At 46.0% G+C, this 19,561-nt stretch overlaps 1 protein-coding gene and 1 pseudogene across 1 annotated transcript in view; both read left to right on the top strand.

The window, feature by feature from the left end:
• The window catches only part of MYO15A (myosin XVA), a 1,716,372-nt gene that overhangs the window by 955,115 nt on the left and 741,696 nt on the right, over positions 1-19,561 (top strand). The window lies entirely within an intron of this gene.
• On the top strand, positions 13,516-16,131 carry LOC147684937 (uncharacterized; annotated as a pseudogene).

The raw sequence follows: 19,561 nt of genomic DNA, 5'->3' as shown, positions 1-19,561 counted from the left end.
CATCAGCCCGGCTAGCTTGACTCCAGTGGTGTGGAGAGCCTGGGACCCACGTCTGGGCATCCTCAGCGCACTTAGGGCGGAATATGCAAAAACAACAGGTGATGGACCGAATGTGGATCAATGTCACACACTCACCCCAGTCCAAAGATCTGGGCCCAAATCCATCGTTTTTTTGCACTCCACACCACCCTGGGTTAGACAATGGCGATATGCAAATCAGCTCTGACCCTGTGCCCCATGGGAACAGTCCAGTCCGAACTACAAAAGCCATGTCCTTCCCAGAACGGAATCAAGCATCCGAGGACCGGACCGGTTTTGAGGTAACACCTCTCATCAGCCCGGCTAGCTTGACTCCAGTGGTGTGGAGAGCCTGGGACCCACGTCTGGGCATCCCCAGCGCACTTAGGGCGGAATATGCAAAAACAACAGGTGATGGACCGAATGTGGATCAATGTCACACACTCACCCCAGTCCAAAGATCTGGGCCCAAATCCATCGTTTTTTTGCACTCCACACCACCCTGGGTTAGACAATGGCGATATGCAAATCAGCTCTGACCCTGCCTGTGCCCCATGGGAACAGTCCAGTCCGAACTACAAAAGGTAGAGATTATATAGCATTGCGCCAAACGGCATCTCTTAATGAATTTTCATCCTAATATATATATATATATATATATATATATATATATATATATATATATATATATATATATATATATATATATATATCACCTTCACCTTTCAAAAGAAAGAAATGAGCCGCACACGTCGTGGTGAGTTTTGAGGTTTTAATTAAAAGCTCCTATTTTCCTAATGCATTTCTGCCCATCTTGGGCCTTCGTCAGAGGAGGAGCATAGATGAGACATCGGACGGCTGTGGTTGCACTAACAGCGCCAGCTTCGCTCTTTTTAATTGTTTTCAATTACCCTCCAATGGGTGTGACCTTCAATTTCATTACTGAGCTTTCTGGTATCTGTAGTCCGACCCAGCTATTCAGTGCTTTCCTTCGGTGGGCGATGTTTCATATTAATGCCAAAGTCCTTTTAACCTGTTTTCCACGATTACTCAGCAAACCTTTTCATTTACTAGAGTCCGTACCTGGGGCCAGTCCCAGGCGGCAGCCGCTGCTCTTCATGCCTCTCGGCGGGTATCTTTAAACGGTCCATTGCGAGCAGGTTTTGCGCTCATTTATCGGTGGTGAGTCGCTCCACGGTCGGACCAGACCGTGATTTATCACCTTCACCTTTCAAAAGAAAGAAATGAGCCGCACACGTCGTGGTGAGTTTTGAGGTTTTAATTAAAAGCTCCTATTTTCCTAATGCATTTCTGCCCATCTTGGGCCTTCGTCAGAGGAGGAGCATAGATGAGACATCGGACGGCTGTGGATGCACTAACAGCGCCAGCTTCGCTCTTTTTAAATGTTTTCAATTACCCTCCAATGGGTGTGACCTTCAATTTCATTACTGAGCTTTCTGGTATCTGTAGTCCGACCCAGCTATTCAGTGCTTTCCTTCGGTGGGCGATGTTTCATATTAATGCCAAAGTCCTTTTAACCTGTTTTCCACGATTACTCAGCAAACCTTTTCATTTACTAGAGTCCGTACCTGGGGCCAGTCCCAGGCGGCAGCCGCTGCTCTTCATGCCTCTCAGCGGGTATCTTTAAACGGTCCATTGCGAGCAGGTTTGGCGCTCATTTATCGGTGGTGCGTCGCTCCGCGGTCGGACCAGACCGTGATTTATCACCTTCACCTTTCAAAAGAAAGAAATGAGCCGCACACGTCGTGGTGAGTTTTGAGGTTTTAATTAAAAGCTCCTATTTTCCTAATGCATTTCTGCCCATCTTGGGCCTTCGTCAGAGGAGGAGCATAGATGAGACATCGGACGGCTGTGGTTGCACTAACAGCGCCAGCTTCGCTCTTTTTAATTGTTTTCAATTACCCTCCAATGGGTGTGACCTTCAATTTCATTACTGAGCTTTCTGGTATCTGTAGTCCGACCCAGCTATTCAGTGCTTTCCTTCGGTGGGCGATGTTTCATATTAATGCCAAAGTCCTTTTAACCTGTTTTCCATGATTACTCAGCAAACCTTTTCATTTACTAGAGTCCGTACCTGGGGCCAGTCCCAGGCGGCAGCCGCTGCTCTTCATGCCTCTCGGCGGGTATCTTTAAACGGTCCATTGCGAGCAGGTTTGGCGCTCATTTATCGGTGGTGCGTCGCTCCGCGGTCGGACCAGACCGTGATTTATCACCTTCACCTTTCAAAAGAAAGAAATGAGCCGCACACGTCGTGGTGAGTTTTGAGGTTTTAATTAAAAGCTCCTATTTTCCTAATGCATTTCTGCCCATCTTGGGCCTTCGTCAGAGGAGGAGCATAGATGAGACATCGGACGGCTGTGGTTGCACTAACAGCGCCAGCTTCGCTCTTTTTAATTGTTTTCAATTACCCTCCAATGGGTGTGACCTTCAATTTCATTACTGAGCTTTCTGCTATCTGTAGGCCGACCCAGCTATTCAGTGCTTTCCTTCGGTGGGCGATGTTTCATATTAATGCCAAAGTCCTTTTAACCTGTTTTCCACGATTACTCAGCAAACCTTTTCATTTACTAGAGTCCGTACCTGGGGCCAGTCCCAGGCGGCAGCCGCTGCTCTTCATGCCTCTCGGCGGGTATCTTTAAACGGTCCATTGCGAGCAGGTTTGGCGCTCATTTATCGGTGGTGCGTATATATATATATATATATATATATATATATATATATTCCGTTTCACCACACGCTCCTAGCGTAGCGTGAATGCACTCAGAGACCAGCAGTAATCACCACTCGATTAAACCATCCGACAGTAGTTTGTGGATATTCAATTTATTTCCAGCATGGAAAAACAGTGCATGGAACCAACCCCCAACCCGTTTCAGCGATCACTCGCCTTGGTCACGGGTGAAATGTGTTTAAACATAAGACAAATAAATAAAGTTTTCAAAAGCCACTTCCTTGTATAAACATAAACAAAGGACCACTGTGCAAAACATAAATATAGCGGCCATCTTGAAATAGTATTTCTGTTGTAAGCCAAAATTGTATGCATTTAAACAATGTAACTAAACAGAGCATGCTATCAGCGGAGATAATATGCTGGTAGAGATTATATAGCATTGCGCCAAACGGCATCTCTTAATGAATTTTCATCCTAATATATAGTATAATATAATATGTGCAAATCCCCAGTGGGATGAGTGTCATAGTGAGACTGTCATATCTCATGGGGCCGAGGGCCACGACCCCTGGCCCGATTCTGACAGGTGCAAGCTCGGTCTACCCCAAGGATGCTCTCCTTAACCTTAGAATACCAAGGAACCACGCGTGCGCCACATTCCATCTTGGCAAAACGCAGACAGAAATCCAACTGTGTTGTCCTCACTGCCTCTTTACAACTCTGCCGCAAGGTGTAAAGAATCCCTTAAAACGAATAGCTACATCTAATAAAGCAGCCTTAGCCCTCATTAATGCACGGTCCCTATGCAAACATAGCGAAGAAATCGCTGACCTAATAACAGACTCTAAGCTAGATGTACTTTTCATCACTGAGACATGGACAGATGAATCATCTGGCCCGGACATGGTCTCTGCCACACCCATAGGCTACAAAGCATATCGACAAGATAGATCACGACAGAATGATAAACCTAGACAGAGAGGCGGAGGGATCGCCATTATAGCTAGAGAAAACATGGAGGTAACAGTGACTCAAATACAGGATACCTCGTGCGAGGCCATGATGTTTTCTATTAAACTTAGCCAACAATTCAACTTTAAAGGGCTTCTCATATACAGGCCCCCAGGAGTCAAAGCTGGCTTTCTAACAAGTATTAGCACACAGTTGGAATCTCTAGCATTAGAAGATTCGATCACAGTATTAGGTGATCTGAATTTTCACCTAGACGATAACAACAACAAAGACACTCAAGCTCTCATTGCAGATATGGAAGTCTTGGGGTTACATCAACTGGTTACCTCCCCCACTCACCAAGCGGGACATATTTTGGACGCCATTTTCTCAAGTGCACAAGGGCTCCAAGTAAATGACATCCGCCCACTGCCATGGACAGACCACTATGCAGTTTTTTGCACCTTGGCTATGGATAAAAAATCAATCACAGACATTCCCCCTCGCCAGCCTATAACCTTTAAAGCTTGGCACAATGTCAATCAGCAGGATCTAAAAAGCCATCTGGATGATTCTCGCCCGTCAATCTCCGCTAATCCCAACCTGGCTATACAACAACTCAACGACTGGTTGGGACATGCCATGAACTCATTAGCCCCCACTAAGAAATTATCCACAAACAGGACTATCCCTACCGCACCATGGTACTCGGATGAACTAAAAACACAAAAATTACAGAACAGATATTGGGAAAGACAATGGAGAAAGTCTTATGATCCTACAAGTAAAACTAAATACAAGGAGGCCTTGGCAATATACAAAGCCATGATTACAAAGGCTAAAAAAGAGTACTATATGATGCAAATTGAGCAGGCAAAGAACTCGAGCAAAAAATTATATGATATAACTAAAGTGCTCTCGGGTAATACTCCAGACCTGACCCCACCTCAAACCCAAGACATGTGTGACGCCATAGCCGACTTCTTTTTTAAGAAGGTGGATGATATTTATCAACCATTTCTGGCAAAAATCACGCACTCGAACGATCTCGATATCAGTCAGGAAGACTTAACACCAACAGGGACTTCATCCTTTACAGACTTTCAACCACTGACAGAAGATCAAGTACTACAAATTGTATCGACAATCAAAGCAGGATCCAAGCTGGACCCTTGCCCACTATCGGCACTCTTACCGGTGATGGATTCGATCATACCAGTCTTGACACAAGTTTGTAATTCCATCCTGCTCTCAGGGACATACCCCCTTAATCTAAAAACCACACTGCTCAAACCTCTGTTGAAAAAACCAGGAGCTGATAAGTCAGAACTAAAAAATTACCGACCCATCGCCAGCCTTCCGTTCATGGCCAAAGTGGTGGAAAAGGCCATGAACCTACAATTAACTGAGTATATAGAAACCCACAAGAAGCTAGATGATACTCAGTATGGATTTAGGAAATACCATGGGACTGAAACTGCCCTTATTAAAGCAACCGAAGACATAAGAACAATAAGAGACCAAGGCGGAACAGCGGTGTTGGTACTGCTGGACCTCTCAGCAGCTTTTGACACGGTCGACCATGGTACTCTGGTCGGCCGTGTCGGAAAAATAGGCATCTCCTCCACGGCAAGAGCTCTCCTCGCCTCCTTTCTCTCGGAGAGAACGCAGGCTGTCTCTTTGGGCCCCTATCAATCTGCCAAATTGTCACAACCGTGTGGGGTACCTCAAGGCTCATCCCTGAGTCCGACACTTTTTAATATATATGTGTCGGACCTGGCCAATGTCATCAAGGCACATGGGATGAGCCTAACCTCCTACGCGGACGACACACAATTGGTGCTGGCTATAAGGGGTGATGGCGAGGAGGTAGCTAAAAGATTCCAGAGAGGACTGACAGAACTAGGTGAATGGATGGCAGCAAATTGCCTAAAACTAAACTCGGAAAAAACCGAAGTTATGATTTTTGGACAAGTCTCACCAGAATGGCCTACCTCGTGGTGGCCCCAAACTTTTGGTGCCCCCCCTAATCCAGTGACTAAAGTAAGGAATTTAGGAATAATTTTTGACAACCATCTGAATTTTATGGACCATGCCAGCAAAGTGGCCTCAGTAGCCCACCATAAACTGCGCATGATCCGAAAGATAAGTCCCTATCTTCCTACCACCGCCATTAAAACTCTGGTGAGCTCACTAGTCCTGACATCCTTAGATTATTGCAATGGGCTCTTTATCAACGCCCAAGTAAGAGTCCTAAAAAAACTGCAGACTATACAGAACGCAGCAGCACGTCTCATTCTGGGAATTCCAAAGTTTGCTCCTCTATCCAATGCCATTCCCAAACTACACTGGTTGACGATTCAGAATAGAGCCAGATTCAAATCCCAGTGCATTGTGTACAAAGTCCTAAACAAACAGGGCCCACAGTTCCTTAAAGACCATCTACGACCGTACCAACCCACACGCCAACTGCGCTCTACCAACAGTAACCAATTTATGGTACCTCGCACCAAAACTGTGATGTGGGGAGACCGACGGTTTGTAGTGGCGGCTTTCAAACTTTGGAATACTTTACCCCAGGACATTAGGGCATGTCCCACGCTACTCCAATTCCGCAAAAAATTTAAAACTTGGCTGTTTAATAAATAATTTACTAAATGATTCCAGGTATAGAATAATCATCAGAGCAAGGCAGTTTCTCACCCAGCCGGCAAATTATTCAGCGCCAAGACACCCCAGGGTATATGCTGCGCTTTACAAATGCCAATAAATAAATAAATAAATAAATCCAGAAAATCTCATGCAAAAAGTGTCTTAAAGTCCCAAGTGGGAATTTGAATCCTCTGCACATTCAATCTCCATGTAGCAGAATTACCTGTTTGGAAAAACAAAATGTCTCAATCAGTTATGGCTTCCATCACAACCAAGACGGCCTAAAACATTTTACTGTACAGTGCAAAACATTTGAAAGTGATGAATCAAATTGGGTTAAAAACAAGAGAACCACTGCTAGGAGACTGAGAGGACAACCATCTAACTTCTGCATATTTACAGTCTATTGACACATCGCTGGTTATTCCCCCAAATGCCATTTTAATTCTTTCTCAGAATTCAATCCTCCCGGAATGCGTGTGTCTAAGTCAAGGATGTATTTACTTTCCAGTTGCCGCAACGTTCGTATTCTATCCCCCCCTCTTTTCATGGGTGGAATCTTGTCAATCACAAAGAATTTTAGTAAATTGCGATTGCTTCTATGTTGTTCCTCGAAGTGACGAGCTACTGGTGAATTCTGATCCTTGTTCTCAATTGCCCTCATATGTTCTAGAATTCGTTTTTTTGCAGGGAACATTGTGCTCCCCACATATTTCTTAGGGCAAGGGCACACCAGAATATACACAACATAATCCGAGAGGCAGGTTAAGTGCTGTCTAATGATTTTTTCTTTGTCCTCTATTGGATAATAGACTGATTTAACGTTGTTACTGTATTTATACGCTTTGCATGTCATGCATGTAAAAAAGCCCTGTATGTCAGTGGACTTTCTTTGTTTGGTGTTAACTTCATTTTTGCTCAGTCTGTCCTTAAGGGAGTCAGCTTTACGATAAGTGATACTAGGATTACTGCCTACCACCTCAGTTAGTGTAGATTCTGTTTGTAACACATTCCAATGTTTTTTGAGGCTATTCTGTACCTGCCAGGATCTTACATGGTATGTGGAGATAAACCTAACCACCTCCTGTCCCACTTTTTTGTTCTCGTTCGGGACTAATAGATTCTCATGGCTGATCTTGCACGCTTTTACAAATGCTTCCTCTATTACCTGTGGGTTATACCCACGCTCTCTGAAATGTTGTTTCATACATTCCCCCTCATATGCAAAATCTTCATCCTTGCTGCAGTTCCTCCGAGCCCGGAGGAACTCGCCAAAGGGAATACTGCGTATTAGGGATTTCGGGTGGCTGCTCTCTGCATGAAGCAGGTATTACCTGCCGTGGCCTTCCGAAACAGTTTGTGACCTGCAACCTCCACTTTTAAGTCTAGAAATTCCATAGAACAATTACTGATTTTCCCTTCCAGACTGAGGTTTAAATCATTACAGTTAAGGTCACGGATGAAATCTGCCACTGATTGGGGACCATCCCAGATGATAAATAGGTCATCAATATATCGCAGCCAGGTTTTCACCTGGCTGCGATATAGTGCACTAGTTTCAGCCACCTGTTGCTCCCAGTCTGCCATGAATCAATTCGCAAAACTGGGAGCAAAACAGGTTCCCATCGCAGTCCCTTGTCGTTGTCTATAATAGACCTCATTAAAGATGAAAAAATTGTTTTCGAGACAAAACATCATCATGTCTAGAATAATTTCAGTATGGTCTCGAAAGGAAATAGACCGCTTCTTGAGGAACCGACGACAAGCATCAGTGCCATCCATGTGTCGAATCGAGGTGTATAGACTGCATACATCAAGAGAAATAAGCAAATAGCTTTCCTGCCACACAAAGTTCTTAATCTTATTGATGAAGTCTCTACTGTCCCTAAGATAGGAGGGTATCCCCTCCACAAAGGGACGCAGAAAAAAGTCGATGTACTTGGACGTGTTTTCTAGAAGGGAACCCATTGAAGAAACAATGGGCCTCCCAGGAGGTTTGTCTACACTCTTGTCTGGAAGGGAAGATCAGCCATGAGAATCTATTAGTCCCGAACGAGAACAAAAAAGTGGGACAGGAGGTGGTTAGGTTTATCTCCACATACCATGCAAGATCCTGGCAGGTACAGAATAGCCTCAAAAAACATTGGAATGTGTTGCAAACAGAATCTACACTAACTGAGGTGGTAGGCAGTAATCCTAGTATCACTTATCGTAAAGCTGACTCCCTTAAGGACAGACTGAGCAAAAATGAAGTTAACACCAAACAAAGAAAGTCCACTGACATACAGGGCTTTTTTACATGCATGACATGCAAAGCTTGTAAATACAGTAACAACGTTAAATCAGTCTATTATCCAATAGAGGACAAAGAAAAAATCATTAGACAGCACTTAACCTGCCTCTCGGATTATGTTGTGTATATTCTGGTGTGCCCTTGCCCTAAGAAATATGTGGGGAGCACAATGTTCCCTGCAAAAAAATTAATTCTAGAACATATGAGGGCAATTGAGAACAAGGATGAGAATTCACCAGTAGCTCGTCACTTCGAGGAACAACATAGAAGCAATCGCAATTTACTAAAATTCTTTGTGATTGACAAGATTCCACCCATGAAAAGAGGGGGGGGGTAGAATACGAAGGTTGCGGCAACTGGAAAGTAAATACATCCTTGACTTAGACACACGCATTCCGGGAGGATTGAATTCTGAGGAAGAATTAAAATGGCATTTGGGGGAATAACCAGCCATGTGTCAATAGACTGTAAATATGCAGAAGTTAGATGGTTGTCCTCTCAGTCTCCTAGCAGTGGTTCTCTTGTTTTTAACCCACTTTGATTTATCACTTTCATATGTTTTGCACTGTACAGTAAAATGTTTTAGGCCGTCTTGGTTGTGATGGAAGCCATAACTGATTGAGACATTTTGTTTTTCCAAACAGGTAATTCTGCTACATGGAGATTGAATGTGCAGAGGATTCAAATTCCCACTTGGGACTTTAAGACACTTTTTCCATGAGATTTTCTGTATGAGATATGACAGTCTCACTATGACACTTGTCCCACTGGGGATTTGCACATATTATATTATACTATATATTAGGATGAAAATTCATTAAGAGATGCCGTTTGGCGCAATGCTATATAATCTCTACCAGCATATTATCTCCGCTGATAGCATGCTCTGTTTAGTTACATTGTTTAAATGCATACAATTTTGGCTTACAACAGAAATACTATTTCAAGATGGCCGCTATATTTATGTTTTGCACGGTGGTCCTTTGTTTATGTTTATACAAGGAAGTGGCTTTTGAAAACTTTATTTATTTGTCTTATGTTTAAACACATTTCACCCGTGACCAAGGCGAGTGATCGCTGAAACGCGTTGGGTTTGGTTCCATGCACTGTTTTTCCATACTGGAAATAAATTGAATATCCACGAACTACTGTCGGATGGTTTAATCGAGTGGTGATTACTGTTGGTCTCTGAGTGCATTCACGCTACGCTGGGAGCGTGTGGTGAAACGGATTACATTGGGCAGGGAGCCTTTGACCCTGCGTTTGCACCCCAGTCTGAGTGTCCCGGTTAATCGGAGGAAGTGAAACGTATATATATATATATATATATATATATATACATATATATATATATATATATATATATAGTTATAGTTAGGACCTACTTTCCATAGGAAATCCACAACATTCTATTTGGAATAACTTTGGCGCTGGTGGACGAATTTTCGCGAATTTCTCTAAGAAAATGGCCTGCTCCGCTCCTTCCTTGAAAGTTTGGGGGTGATTCGTCAAGTGGGGACCGAGAAAAAGGGGGGTTCCCAAAACGTGTTTTCCCCATGCAATTTTCCATAGGGACCTTTAGCCAGGGCTACAGCTCGAACGGCTGAACGGAATTACACCAAATTTGGCAGAGAGGTAGAGTTCAGTTTGCAGATTGTGCTTTTTGTTATGTTATGTTATGTTACGAGCATTTATTATGCGCACAGCTGCTCCAGCAAAGGAGCGTCCCGGCGCCTGACAAGGAAGCCACATAACACAACTAAATGAATGGACATGTACTAAGGAGAAAACTACGGGAACAGAAAAGTCTTAACAGCCCTGCGAAATGAGAGCAGATCAACAAGGGTCCGAATTTCGAATGGTAAGGCATTCCACAGGGCAGCAGCACGCACACGAAAAGAGCGTTCCCCAGCCCGACTACGTTTAAAACGTTGAACTGCTGCCAATTCGCGGTCAGAAGACCGTAGAGAGCGGCCCGGAATGTAAGGCGACAGAAGATTCTGAAGAATCTGGGCAGAGGGACCTTTAATGATCTTGTAGGACATACAAAGCACCTTAAAATGGATCCTCTGCCTAATTGGCAACCAATGGAGCGCTCGCAGAGTGTTGGAGACAGAGCAGAACCTGGGTAGGCCTACAACTGCTCTGGCCGCTGCATTCTGCACGCGTTGGAGACGGGTGAGTTCGGCCTGATTTATCCCTATTAAAAGGGAGCTGGCATAATCGAGCCGAGACAACACCGTCGCCTGTACCACGAGCTGTCTGGTCGAGGCATCGAAAAATTTAAGTGCAGGTCTTAGGTTGCGCAGGATGCCAAAGCAGCAGGCTGCAGTTCGTTTAGTATGGCATACAAAACTGAGGGTGGGGTCCAGCCACACCCCTAGATTTTTTATCTCAAGAACCGGAGTAGGGGTGGGCCCAAGCTCTGAGGGCCACCATGTATCGCCCCAAAGATCCGCCTGTTTGCCAAAGACCATCATTTCTGTCTTTTTGGCATTCAGTTGGAGACAGTTGGACGTCATCCAACTGGCCACCGCCCGTAGTCCATCCCGGAATCTTGGGGCCTCCACCCCAGAATCCCCGCTGATCGTGACCGCTAGCTGAGTGTCGTCAGCATATGACACCATGGTCATACCCCACTGCTTTGCGACCTCAGCCAGCCGCCTGTTAAATGGTGTAAATCCATTCAGTAATTCCTGAGAAAATCAAAAGTAAAATCATAGTGATATCTAGAGACAAAGTACGGCACGCGTACCGAAATCCGTACAATTACGAGCACCAGCTGCATGCTGATTGGATGTCAACTGTCTGTCAACACTCCAAACCAGGAAGTGTTGGCAGCCATCTTGTGCCTTGGTAGCACAGAGTCACAAGAAAACAGTAAAACAATGTTGAAAAATAAGGAAAGGGGGCAGGGTAGAAACATGTTGACCCTTTAGGCCTGCTCAGGGGGTCCCACATGGATCTTTAGGCGCAAATTATTATTATTTTTTTTAAAATAAAGAAACGTGGGGCACGCGTATGGTACGCGGTGGAAAAGGAAAAAAAAACCTCGAAGTCCGTTTTATTCTTAATTAGCTCCCGGGGGGTCCAAATTCCGGGGGCAATTTTTTTCTATAATGGGGGGCTTGGAAGTGTCCAACAGGAACAAAAGAATATAAAAAAAACTAATGCCGAGGACAGCGATGCCCCTGCTTCCTGCGTTTTATCAGGTCAATAGACTGTTCCCCATAGCACAAAAGTTTATTGCAATAAATGCATAGAACGTTTAACTTTAGCAAAATCAGGATCAATTGGTGGGTGTGGACTGCTTGCTGAAAATGCTGGTGCAGCAGTTGATGTGCTTGGTGCAGCAGCAGGTGGGTTGTCCTGCAACCTCCGTGTTGCAGCTCGAGCAAAGTTGTTGGGGTGTAAGTTCTTCATGTGTCGCTCCATATTTGCTGTGCCAAAGGAGTATTTTTGAGATGGATCACCCCTTGAAAAGTTTGGAAAATTTTACAGGTTACTTTTGGAGCATTAACCTTTTTTTGCCCTTCTGGAAAAGTAAAAAACTGCCAAATTAGGGCTTCTTTCCTCTTCTTTGGAGGTTCTTCAGGAATTAAATATTCCTCTGAAGAATGGCTGGAAGATGAGTCCATTGCTGTAATTATGATAAACTTCGTTCTATTTGACAAGATTCTCAGATGCTTCTTCTTAGAAAGTCAAAGTAGAATTATTAAAATGGGACGGAAGTTTCAACAGTTGTAATAGGAAGTGTTTTAAACCAATCAAATCTCTTCTTTTAAAGTCACATGGCTTTGCGTACGCTTACGCTGTGCTTACGGTACTCTTACAATGAAAGTACGCATGACGTTCCACCGCGATTTGTGTAATTGCTTGTAAAAGTAATATAGGATTATTGGAACTTAAAAAAAATGTTTTCATAATTATCCTAGATAATGTCTTTTGTTAGTATGTTCATTAAATACATAAATATATGTTTTTAAACAATTAAAAACATTTGCGTCTTTGCGTAAGGGGCGCCGTACATGACGTCACACGGAAGCTTTGATGCGACGCGTAACGTGAAAGCGTATTCGTAGCGTATGCTGAGAATGATTAGCAGTACAACTATGGTGCCATCACTCTCTCACTGTCAAATCAGAGCACAGGGCGCGCTATGAGAATGGGTAGAAGTGGTCACTCATTGGAGATCCGATTCAGCTGTGTGGCTTATCCACGGTATCATAACGTTACTTTTTAGCCTGTTTAAGTTTGAGGTTTGCATGAAATACTATGCTATAGGCAGATATGGATCTTTAGGCAGCGCTTATCTCCATTAAGCTTGGTTATTATCATTTACATATAGGTGCCTGAGGGAGGGAAAAGAAGTCTATCTGAATGGCGAGGATTGCACAATAGCACCAGATCACTCCTTAATTTGTAGACACATACAATTGCATGGCTCTTGTAATCAAGATGCGCCTAATTTGGCCTGAGTTTTGAAAGGCACTCCGACACCTGCTATCATACCAACGTTTAGTTTACTGGAGACGTGAGTTATTTAATTTGAAATAATGCAGATTGCCCCAGTATTGGAACTTTCATAGATTCCCATGCTTTGTATCATTCCCCGTCGTCGGAATGGGAGCCTCGGTAGTATAAAAACCATAGAAACAAAAGAGAAAAACAGGCCTAGGCCTCATCTCATTTTGTATCCTATCACTCTCTTTGTGTAAAAGAGACCAAACTTTTGCCAGGACCAATCAGAGCAGCCTCACCCCATAGAACCTTCCTGAGAGAGCTCAGAGCCTCAGATTTTTCTACTGCACGTTGTGCTAGGGAGTCTCCACTGAGCTCTGCTCAGTTTTTCTACAATCTTATTGGATTTTGGATTACTTCTTCAATTTTTTCAACTGCTATCAAGATGTCTGACAAGGAGAAGAAGGCCCTTTTCAGGTCCTGTGCCTCTTGTGGGAAAAAACGACTTTTTGTGGAAGATAAGCATGACAACTGTATTTATTGCTTATACCCGGACCACAAGGCCACAGACTGCAAATTTTGTAGAACCTTCTCTACCAAGACTCTCCGTGACAGAGAGGGCCGACTTTTGACCTGGTTTCAAAGGATGAAGACTCGGCAGGAGGTGCTTTCATCAGATGAAGAGGATTCTACATCTCTAGCGTCCTCAAACAAGTCCAGGAAGAGGGGTAGGTCTCCCCCTGGTTCTTCTTCTTGACTTGAGCCCCCTCACAAGATCTCCGATAGGTCTGAGAGGGCTGGCCCCCTTCAATCTCCTCATGGAAGTGAAAAGGAGAGGCAGGGACAGGCTACTGGATTGGCTACAGCCTCAAAGGACAAAAAGGAGGTTTCCATTACTTCTCCTCCGTCCAAAAAAGAAAAGACCAGTGACAAACACTCTTCTGTCACTCCTGGAACCGGTCTGGAGAAAAAACAGCGTCCGTCGACGACGAAACCTTCAGGTACGCCGACGACAATTACTTCTGTGAAAGTTCCCGCTGTTTCCTTGGCTCCGTCGACGGGCTCGTCGTCAGTAGCGATCTCCACGTCGACGTCTTCGTCGTCATTCAAGATTCCAGGTTCGTCGACGTTTGCTTCTTCCACGTCGACGATGATAAGCTCCGGTAAGGTGCTGTCGACGGGCTCGTCGACGACGAAAACTACGTCGACGACAACTTCGACGTCGACGCTGATGGTTATGATGACGAGTTCGTCTACGAAGCCGTCGACGATCATCCCGTCGACGACCAAGACTTCGTCGACGACGGCGGCTGTCCCGTCGACGATCATCCTGTCAACGGCCAAGACTTCATCGACAAAGACGGCTGTACCGTCGACGACTGCTGCTCCTTCGAAGACGGCTCCGACGACGAGACCGTCGACGGGTCAAAAGATGCATTTTCCACTGCAGAAGATGAAAATTACGTCAGAAATGACGTCTCCACGACGAGTTTCATCGCATCCACCGAATATGCTCCTGGATGATGAGTCGGAGGAAGAGGAGGATGAGATTGGCCATTATGGAGACGCATACAGTCCATCAGACTTGCATGTAAAACTGCAGGACACTGACACGGAGGAATATTTTGAGCATGCAGGAGAGCAACAGTTGCACTATGGTTCACAAGAGCGACGTCCCACTGGTTTAGGACAAAACATGGTGGCCATGCCTGCCTCTCTGATCTCTGATCTTCAGCTGATGTTGCAGGGCTATAGAAACAGGTTTCCTTCGGAACCTTCAACGCAGTCTGCGTAACCTCCGCCTCAGGTGTTGCCACAAGCACAGTCAGTTACTGGTCCGCCTCCTTCGCTGGTGGTGCCCCACTTCCCACCTCAGGTTATACCTCTGGTCCGATCTCGGACACCGGATCCAGAACCAACCGATACTGTCCAGCATGACACCTCTTCGGACGATGATGCTGTTCAAGTGGATCCCTTGACTGATCCATTGCAGGACCCAGATTTGGATCAGGGTGACAGTGGGCTACAAGATCCAGACGCCACTGGTCGTGATACTTCTATATCCCCTCCTGTGGACATAGGGGGGTTCCATAACCTGATGGAGAGGGTGTCAAAGAGGTTTGGACTGCTGGTTACGAGAGAGGAGTCTGAGTGCTTCCTCTATGACTTCAAGGAGCAATACAGGAGATCTGTCAAGTCCATTCCGATAATCGAACATGTGTGGGAAGAAGGCATGAAGATCATGTAGAATCCAGCCACTGTTATCCCGGTGCTTCCCAGACTGGAAAAGAAGTATAAGGCTCCGGAAGGCAGTCCAGCTTGTCTTCTTGCACATCCTAAGCCTGATTCGGTGATCTCTCAGGCTGCCCAAAGCAAGTCGAAAAATCCAACGACCCCTTTGACTACGCCTCCGGACAAGGACGGTAGACGTCTGGATGACGTGGGGAAGAGGTTTTCTTCCATGGCCAGCTTGCTGGTTAGAGCAGCGAATTCTCTCGCCATTCTAGGCAGATACGATCGCCAGATGTGGTGTGACATGGCACCGTTTGTGAAACAATTGCCAGGCGCGACAAGGGATGAGGCCAAGAGAGTGCTGATGGAGGGAGAAAAATCCTCCTCCGAAGTTATCGACTGTGCGATGGATATTGCTTCCACTGCTTTTCGGGCCTTAGCGGGGTCAGCTGTACTACGTCGCCAGGGCTGGTTGAGAGCCACCTGGTTTCGTCAAGAGGTCCAAAATAAGATCCTGGACCTACAATTTGATGGAGAGATGCTTTTCGGTAAGCATGTTGATGATGCCCTGCAGAATATAAAGAAAGATACCGCCACGGCGAAGTCACTGGGATCTCTCAACTACCGTAAGGTCCCGTTTAAAGGCGTTCGTGGCAGAGGTTTCTCTTTGTATAGAGGCAACTCCCAACAGAGATATTCATCACAATCGTCCCAGTCTTATAAGACCCAGTACTCCAATCAACGGCAGGGACAATCGGCGTCTTACTCTCGCCAAACTCCGCGAGGGCGTCAGAACCGTCAAGGACGTGACAGCGCCAAGCGGCAATAGCGGCCTCCTGGCTCTACCTGCTGTTCCTACCTTCCCAGTCACATCGGTGGGGGGCAGGATATCTTTTTGTCTGAACAGCTGGAGGTGTATAACATCGGACCAGTGGGTCCTGAATATTGTACAGAGTGGTCATACGTTGGAATTCCAAGATCTTCCTCCAACAAGAGCTCCGGGCGCCATCCGCACAAAACATCTGGGACTGCTCCATCTAGAAGCCCATCAATTGTTCCTCAAGGGGGCAATAGAACCGGTACCTCTCTCTCAGAGGGGCAGAGGTTTTTATTCCAGGTTCTTCTTGGTGCGGAAGACTGCAGAGAATTGGCGCCCCATTCTAGACCTACGAGAGCTCAACACTTATCTCATCAAACACTCTTTCAGGATGGTCACTCTCCAGGAAATTCTTCCTCTTTTGAACCCAGGCGACTACTTGGCTTCCCTGGATTTAGAAGATGCGTATTTCCACATACCATTATACCAAGCTCACAGACAATATCTGCGGTTCACAGTGGGCAAGAGCCATTTCCAATTCAAGGTGCTTCCGTTTGGCCTTCGGTCTGCCTCTTGGGTGTTCACCAAGGTGTTGGCACCAGTGGCAGCTTTTCTAAGAACACATTCCCTGGAGGTGTTCCCTTACTTGGACGACTGGCTAGTAAAGGCTCCATCTTTTGAGGAAACCTCTCAGGCTGTTTCGACTTGCATTCAGGTGTTCAGACACCTAGGCCTTCAATTAAACAAACGCAAGTCAGTTCTGCAACCCTCCAAAACCACACGATTTCTGGAGGCCATTTTGAACACCATGCAGTGCACGGCTCGTCCTTCGGAGGACCGTCAACAAATGTTGATCGTATCAGCTCGCCAACTGTTCCACAAGAAATGCCTGTCAGTCCGTCAACACAAGTCCCTTCTAGGGTCGATGTCATCCTGCATACCATTAATACCGCATTGCAGGCTGCGAATGCGCCCTTGCAGGAAGAACTAGACAAACAATGGCGCCAAGCAGACGGATCATTCAACGACAAGGTGTTGGTGACTTCAACAATGAGAAAGGCATGCGAATGGTGGCTGGTACAAGAAAATATCGCACAAGGTCTCACGTTCAGAATTTCACCATCCCCCCTCATCATAACCACGGATGCCTCTTTGGAAGGCTGGGGAGCGGTGCTCCGCGAACTCCAAGTCAGCGGACACTGGAGCCCGGCCATTCGGTTGGCTTTGCAGGCTTTCCTTCCGAGAGTTCGAATCATTCAGTGCTGGTCCGGACGGACAATACGACGGCCATGCACTACGTCAACAAGCAAGGGGGAACGAGGTCGCAAACTCTGTCCACAGAAGCTCTGAGGATCTGGGATTATGCGATCCTTCACAACATCAGTCTGAGAGCCGAACACCTGGCAGGCTTGCTCAATGTCAAGGCGGATGCCCTGAGTCGACAGACGGAGGTGACGCACGAATGGGAATTGAATCAGTCCATTCTGGAGAGTGTGTTCTCGGTTTGGGGAACACCTACCATCGACCTTTTTGCCTCTCCGGTGAACGCCAAATGCCGGTTTTACGCAAGCAAGGTTCACCATCAGGGGTCCCTGGGGAATGCCCTTTCGATGGCCTGGTACAGCGCATTCTTTTACGCTTTTCCTCCAATTCCCCTCATTCCTCGAGTACTCAAGAAAATGAAGGCGGAACCGTGCAAGATGATTCTCATTGCACCAGCGTGGCCCTGGAAATTTTGGTACACAGAGCTCCTGCGGCTCTCCCAGGCTCCTCCAATTCGCTTACAATCAATTCCGTTCCTGTTGTCCAGGAATCAGGGGCAGGTTTACCATCCGGATCTGAAATCGCTCCACTTGACAGCATGGCTCCTGAACCCAGAGAGTTCCGTCATCTGACTCTCTCCCAGGAATGCCGAGACGTTTTGTCACAGGCTCGAGCACCGAGCACAAATAAAACTTACAAGGCAAAATGGAGAAGGTTCTGCCTATGGTGTCAAAGACAAGATCTCCATCCAAATCTGTGCCTCACCAACTCCTGCCATATATACTATCATTGGCTAAGTCTGGGTTGACACATTCGTCTGTGAAGGTCCATCTTGCAGCCATCCCAAGGTTTCGGCGTACTTCTTCAGGCCCTTCCTTATGGTCCTCTCGGATTGTGAAGCAGTTCTTGAAGGGTTTGTTCCGGATGTACCCTCCAGTTCGACCTCCTCCACCAGTTTGGCAGCTAAATCTTGTCCTGGTTCAACTCATGAAACCTCCGTTTGAGCCTGTGCACAAGGCGGACTTGAAGTTCCTCTCGTGGAAACTTGCCCTCCTCTTAGCTCTTACTTCAGCGAGAAGAGTTAGTGAGCTTCAAGCCCTCTCCATAGTGCATCCATTCCTTCAATTCAAAAAGGATGTTCTTATTCTTCGCACCAATCCGAAGTTCATTCCGAAGGTGCCGTCTGAGTTCCACTTGAATAAACCTTTGATTTTAAAGTCTTTCTTTCTGCGCCCTTCTAATTAATTAATGAATGAATTAATTAATTAATTAATTAATTAATTGCAGGTTTATATAGCGCTAGGATCGACTCCCGGAGGAGTATCTCCGCGCTTCGACCGCTGCGAAACCCTTCCTGGCTTCCCTGAGAGATGGTCCCTTAGTGGGTATCTCCAGGGTGAGACCAGGCATCCCCGGCGGTCTGGTGGGGCCGTTAGTGAAGATGAGGCAAGCTAATGCCCAGAGTTGCCGAGTGTGATCGCTGATCAGAGTGGGCACCGAGGCGAGAGAATTATCGAGTCCGCTGACCCTGGTCCAGAAACCTGCTGCGTCGGGACTCGAACCCTGGTCCCGGGCCGTCCTCTGCTCTCAGGTCTGCCGCCTCTAACCAGTGAGCCACACTACTTCACTGGTTCTACACCTACGGAACGCACTTTACATTCTTTGGAAGTTCAGAGATGCTTGAAATTCTACTTAGAGCGAGCACGACCCTTTCGGAAATCATCCCAGTTGTTTGTGTCCTACAGCGTACCAAGGAAGGGATTTCCTTTGGCAAAGAGTGGCATTTCCCGCTGGATCTCCAGTGCGATTCAATTTTGCCATCAGGAAGCGGGCAAGCCATTGGACAGTACAGTTCGTGCCCATTCTACAAGGTCTGTGGGATCGTCTGAGGCTCTTTTCTCTGGAGTCGCCATTAAAGATATATGCAGGGCAGCAACGTAGAGCAGTACTCATACCTTCACGAAACATTACTGCCTAGAGTCTGCAGGACGAGACGACGCAGCTGTTGGTCAAGCAGTTCTGCGGAATCTTTTTCATTGAGAGGTGAGCTTACCCTACAATCCCTCCATCCCGGTGAGCACATTTTGCTTATTTTTCTCACTTTACTATAAGTATTGCTATATGGTTATGTGATGCCATATTTTTACAAAATGTGTCTTGGTGATTTACTGCTAACTAC

Source organism: Lissotriton vulgaris, chromosome 10 (assembly GCF_964263255.1).
Source record: "Lissotriton vulgaris chromosome 10, aLisVul1.2, whole genome shotgun sequence".
Taxonomy (NCBI): domain Eukaryota; kingdom Metazoa; phylum Chordata; class Amphibia; order Caudata; family Salamandridae; genus Lissotriton; species Lissotriton vulgaris.
Note: the sequence above shows the minus strand (reverse complement) of the source record. Positions and strands in the feature narration are given on the sequence as shown.